Source organism: Halyomorpha halys, unplaced genomic scaffold (assembly GCF_000696795.3).
Source record: "Halyomorpha halys isolate HHAL.00 unplaced genomic scaffold, Hhal_1.1 Scaffold183.1, whole genome shotgun sequence".
Lineage (NCBI taxonomy): Eukaryota > Metazoa > Arthropoda > Insecta > Hemiptera > Pentatomidae > Halyomorpha > Halyomorpha halys.
In genome coordinates, this window is record NW_027114717.1 from 773,460 (window position 1) to 779,572 (window position 6,113).

At 27.1% G+C, this 6,113-nt stretch overlaps 1 long non-coding RNA gene across 1 annotated transcript in view; it reads left to right on the forward strand.

Moving 5' to 3' along the window:
• The first annotated feature begins 1,886 nt into the window (after window positions 1-1,886).
• LOC136796872 (uncharacterized) overlaps window positions 1,887-6,113 on the forward strand; it is a 241,475-nt gene continuing 237,248 nt past the window's right edge. Inside the window, exon 1 of the long non-coding RNA XR_010844653.1 lies at window positions 1,887-1,961. This is a non-coding gene — a long non-coding RNA (uncharacterized lncRNA). The remainder of the gene's footprint in view (window positions 1,962-6,113) is intronic.

Consider the following 6,113-nt stretch of genomic DNA (forward strand, 5'->3'; position numbering starts at 1 on the left):
AGAAAATTATTTAAACAATAACCAGAATTTCGCTCCACTTTTCGTGCTTCGTCAGGGCTGTCCAATTGAAACAAGAATAACAACTGAATATGAATATGAAACAACGAAGTTGTCATCTTTGTTTCATTCTAAAAGCTCTGAAGAAACCCTACAAAGTGGGGCGAAACGTAGATTAATAATAAATAGGTTTCTTTTACTATTTTGATACCTTTATTGACAGCCACCCGGATCTTCTTCCAATATGATTATACTAAAAGTTATTCATTAAAAATAAAATTTTTGGTTCACACGATGGATAATTAAGATTAATCACAAGTCACATTTACTCTGCGACATAAAACATGCCCTTCAGTTTACATTGACAATCACCCTATACCGCAGTAACTTATTTAGGACTTACCTATGACAGAAAGTTGACATGGGGCTCACACGTCAAGACAAAACGTAAAACGCTAAATTTCTGACTGAGACAATTATATTCTATACTACACATACGTTCTAAATTATGATTCAGATAGAAAGTTAACGCATACAACTACTTACTAAAACTCATATGGACTTACGCTTGCCAAATTTATGGACCTGCTAAAAAGACACAGATTCAGAAAATACAACCTTTTCAATCACAATTTTTAAGACTGGCAACGAACTCACCACTCTACGTTTCAAACAAGACCATTCACACCGACCTACGCATTCCGACTGTAACGGCCCACATTCATATGACTTACAAACAGTTTCACAACACGCTACATGGATATTTCAATAAGTTTATACGACAGATAGCAGGGAACACATGACATTCCTGACCTAACTCGGCGTAGGCTGAAGAGGAGTTGGATACGGAAGCTCCTAGTGTAATAAAAAAATTTATTAAACGTCAGGAAGTTGCCTGCCTGGATAGAACATCTCATTTGCTGGTTGTAAAGAACATTTACAAGTGAAAATAAAAAAAAAAAATGAAAGATAGAAAAAAATATATAAAATTTACTAAACATTTAAAAATAAATAAACATAATATTTATTTACTAAAAATTAAAAAATAAATAAACATAATATGGCTTGAAGTAAAGTACGTCAATCATTTTTTTTTTAGTAAGCAAATAATATTCATCATCTGGAATCCCTTAATTTAATTTTCAAAGAAATTAAAAATTATAAATTTTTCACTATTGATTTATTTGGAGAACTTTTTTTTCTTCTCGTGACAATTGTTCATAACTCCTCTCCATTTTATCCAATTTCTACGTCAATACAACCTTTGGAAAGCTGAATGTCTGTTATTTTGAAGCGCGAAATATTGGTTTCAAATTAAGAAAAACTTTTTAAACGTAATGTAAAATAATCTCTGTTTCAAATCTGTTTAATTAGATCCGGTGGGCGCATTTTGGTGCAATTTATAGAGCCCTTAACCAGTCTCAAATTTGTTTTAAGTTTGTACAGTCGTATTGAAGATATTGGTATTTTTTGTACATTATATTTTTATTATATAATGTTATTTACCGCAATAAACTAAATAGTTATAATAAGAAATTAATTAAATCATTAAACTAATGTGTAAATAACTAAATTTATTATCTTATATCAAACTTTTAATTGTATTCAATTATTTATCTACATCCTTAAATCTAGGAATTGCGAAGTATTTTAGTTTTAAAACCTAACGCGAGAGTACTTCATAGAGGTAGTCATATCATATTATTGTGGAAAACGAGTATTTTTCGAACAGCTAATCTTTTAGTGATATTCTACTCCTGGAAAATTCCGTTCTCCAGAACTCTGAAGGCCTTCCAGAAGGCGTTGGTAAGCCTCAAGCCACCACAGAACTAACAACATCGGCCGCGGACTTGCGCTGAGTGGCGAGTCCTAAGCTCAGTTTGTGTCGGGCCGTCTTCGGCGGAGGTCTACGGTCTGTGTCCCCTTCTCTGAGTACACCTGGTCGCCGATGTATACGACTACAGGTGAGTGTCTATACGCGATGTCTTCGTCTAGTCTATGCCATGTATATCTTAAAAGGATATAGTTTACAAGAATATTTTGAGGTTTATTAAATCTGTCAATAAAAAAAAAAATATCTAAACTGAAAAATATTATGAACTAAATATATATGAATTAAAAAAAAAAACTAGTTGTTCTCACTATATTTTCTTATTAACTCCTACGCTTAAATAAATCTATGGGATGTACATATAAACTGACATGTCATGCACATGATAACTCGCTGAGATTTGAAATAAGTGAACTTAAAAAAGATATAAAACATTATTAAACTATTATAAAGCTTATTTTGAGGTAAGTATTTAGATTAATCTTTATTAATATATTCTTGTTTGAGAGTGGTTTAGTTTATTTAAAAACAAATTTGATCCTTTTTCTCAACTTTATTCTTTTTTAAAAACTTTCCAACGTTTCGACCACTTAGGTCATTTTCAAGGATATCTTTACTTTGTTGTCATTTTCCCCTTTAAAATGCCGGCTAATTGCCTTTGTCCCGTCTATAATTTCTTCTATAAAAGTCTTTCCTAAATTTATAACTTTTACTAATCACTATTTTTTCTATCATTTACATTTGCAAACTCTAAACCGAACCTACCTCTTATTTATTTATAAGTATTTATTTCATTATATACTGGCCTTAAAATATATTTATAATATTTCAATATGTCGATGCTTTGATATAATAGCATATCACACAAAAGAAAAATTTTTAATTGATTAAATAAAATGATTTATATCCAAGTTGAGTCTCAAAACTTTATTATTTCTTTAAACGTGAAACGTTTCGTCCAATTCGCTCATCCTCAAGAACAATATAATAAATAACAGCTTTTATTAAACACACATTTTTAACAATTAAAAAAAACAACAACATTATCATTCATAAATTAGTTAACATTAAATATAAATTTACTTAACTTTTTGCAGATTATTCTGCCAAGGTCATTAATTTCTGTAAAAATCACCCTATGAAACAATAAAACAAAAGGGAATAATCATAATTTATTAATAATCTTTTTTAGCATATTTCTAATTACCTATTTTATCCCTTTGCCATTAAATTTTAAAAGTTTTAATTATAGATTAGCTCAACACCATTAGCACTTGCTTATCACACAATATTTTTAACCTCTCCTACACTCAGGTAATGGATATACATGGATACACTCAGGTTAATTTTGTTTAAAATCTTTGTATAGAGTTGTTCAAAAATGATGTTCGACATTATTTAGTTATTATATTTTAGTATATAATGAATTAACATTTGAAATACGTTTTATAATACTTTAATATATCCCTGCTTTAATTTAATGGCTCATCTCACAAATGAAAATTTATAATTTATTTTTTAATTGTACGTATTCCAAAGATATTACCATAATTTGAGAATTCTATATCTGATATTCTCCTTCAGACTATCCTAATGCTATCACAAATCAACCACAGTCTACAATATTAACTCTGAAATATGTTAACAAAAAATATATATTTTTTTTTGTGAACCATTCAATTAAAGCAGGGATATATTCTCTATTCAATCAAAGCAGTAATATGTTTGATAGAATTTTAAAATTAATTTTTCTCTAAAATAATTTTTCTTAGTTGTGTCATATTTTTTGGGAGCGATATCTAATTTTTATACCAAATACAAATTAACTCATTTTATTTTTGTTTTAAAATAGCTATTCTATGTTGATGAGTAATTTTTATATCCTCTTAAATGTCAATAAAGAGAATGGTAATAAAAAAAATATATGATATTTGCATTTATAAATATATGTATAGAACAGAAACGAAAAAAAAAATGACATCTGCATTCAGAAATAATATTTTCTGAAAATTTAGTATTTTTTTTTAACTTCTTATAATTAAATAAATATACGAACAATATATTAAAAATTGGATATACTAATAAATTCATAATGACATATATAAAAAATAATTATTTTATATTTGACGTATTCCATGGTTACTTTTTGACAAACCTACTAGCTTGAGGGGCCACATTAGAGAAGGCATTCACTGTTTACGCTCATATCTTTGGAACACGTCCATTTCAAAATAAACAAAAACCTTTTTATTTTTTAGATGACTCACAATTCAAACAAAGTAGAGATATGTTTTTATTTAATTTAAAAGTTAATTTTTCCTACTTACGTAAGAAAAAGACTGCGTAAAAGACTTTTCTCAATTTTTTTTTGCAACTGAGTATTTATTCAATTTATTTTTAATTTAATTATATTATTTCAATTTCTTGAGACAGGTAATTATTTATTAAATAAATCAAAAATTGTATCCTTATTAGTCTCAATAATTTTTATTTCAACAGTCCAACGTTTCGGCCATTTCAGCCTTCCTCAAGTACGTCTTCAATTATAAATTCTTCATCACATTAAAGTTTTGCAGGCTATTCTGCCCAGGTCATTAATTATAAGTTAAAAACCTACTTTTTTATTTAAAATCATAAATATCTAAATCTTCTTATTTTAAAATTATCCACCAAATCACTACCGAATTTATAATTAAAGATGTCTTTGAGGATGGCTGAAATGGCCGAAACGTTGGACTGTTGAAATAAAAATTGTTGAGACTAATAAGGATACAATTTTTGATTTATTTAATAAATTTATTTTTAATTTTAGGTGCATATTTATAGAGTATATACTGAGGCGAAATTTTAAATGTTTTATAACATTTCAATATATGTTTTATATAATTTAAAAATTTAATTTCTTATATATCGCTTTTTTGAGTAATGTCGTTTTTTTTCTTTTTCTTTTTTAGAGCTACCGTGTACAAATTGGACATATTCTATTTATACATAAGATAACAATTTAAGGTTTATAGGTGACTGAGTTGACCTCTGTAATATCAACAAGTATATATAAGACAAAATCATTGAGAAATGTAATTTTCCATAAAAAAACAAAAACATTAATAGTCAAAATAAGTATTAAAACAGATATCATAATTATTGTTGGGCATATTAACATAATTATATTAAGAATGTTAAATAGATTCTTCTATAATATTTAAATTCTATGTTAAATAGAATAGGTTTCAAACAGTATGAATGCACACATATATACGTGCTGTATAGTGAATACCTGAAAAAATTAAAAAAAAAAAAAAAATGAATATTTGATGATGCAGCTGGGAATTATCTAAATATTATAAATAAAATTATTTACATTTTTATAAATATTTTCATTAAATATATACTCAAGAAATTTTCAATGTATATATTTGAACTTTGAATAATATAACAATTTCCATGAATTTTTTTAGACTAATTTATTTTATTTTTTAAATTGGATGCAAATTAAACTCGTCTAATTAGTATTCAAATAATAATACAACGTTAATTATCTTTTAATGAGCTTTTTATTCGTTTTAACTTTCAATTCACAATTCAAAGAAAGTATAAATTTTATATTTTTTTAACCACGTATTTAATTTACTCAAAATACTTTTTGTAATGTTAATTATCTTCTCCCCATTTGTCGTTTTTATAATTGTTTTATTATACTATATATTGTCTGTATTCAATATTTCTTCTTAATAGCGAAAAAATTTCTAAAATAAGATGAACGGGTTCATAACTTTTCCCTTTGGCTGAGTGAGTAAGGCGCTGTGGTAATAACTTTAAGGACCCAGGTTCAAATCCGCCAGTAACAAATAATTATTTATTCTGTTTCTGGAGCTGAAAGTTTGCTGTATTGGTTCGGGAACCCTCCTGTGTCCAACCCAGATACATGTGGGTGCGATTTTAATTAATACATTAAACATGAAATATAGACAATGATGATGTAAATGTTGTATATACAATACGAAGGTATTTTCAAATTATAAATTAATTTTATTATATCATATTTTAAAACACTCTAGTGAATCATTGTTAATATGTGAATAATAATATAATTTGTTGTGTTTGAAATTGTTAATTTTAGTTCTGAAGATTTGTTTTAAATAGAGAAGGGTAGCTCTGTGAGTTAACGCCTCACTAAGACACGGCTTCCAATCCGTCTCTGGCAGATAACTATTTATTGTGTTACTATAGCCGTGAGTCAACACTGTGGTTTCCAAAGCACACACACATATATATATATATATAT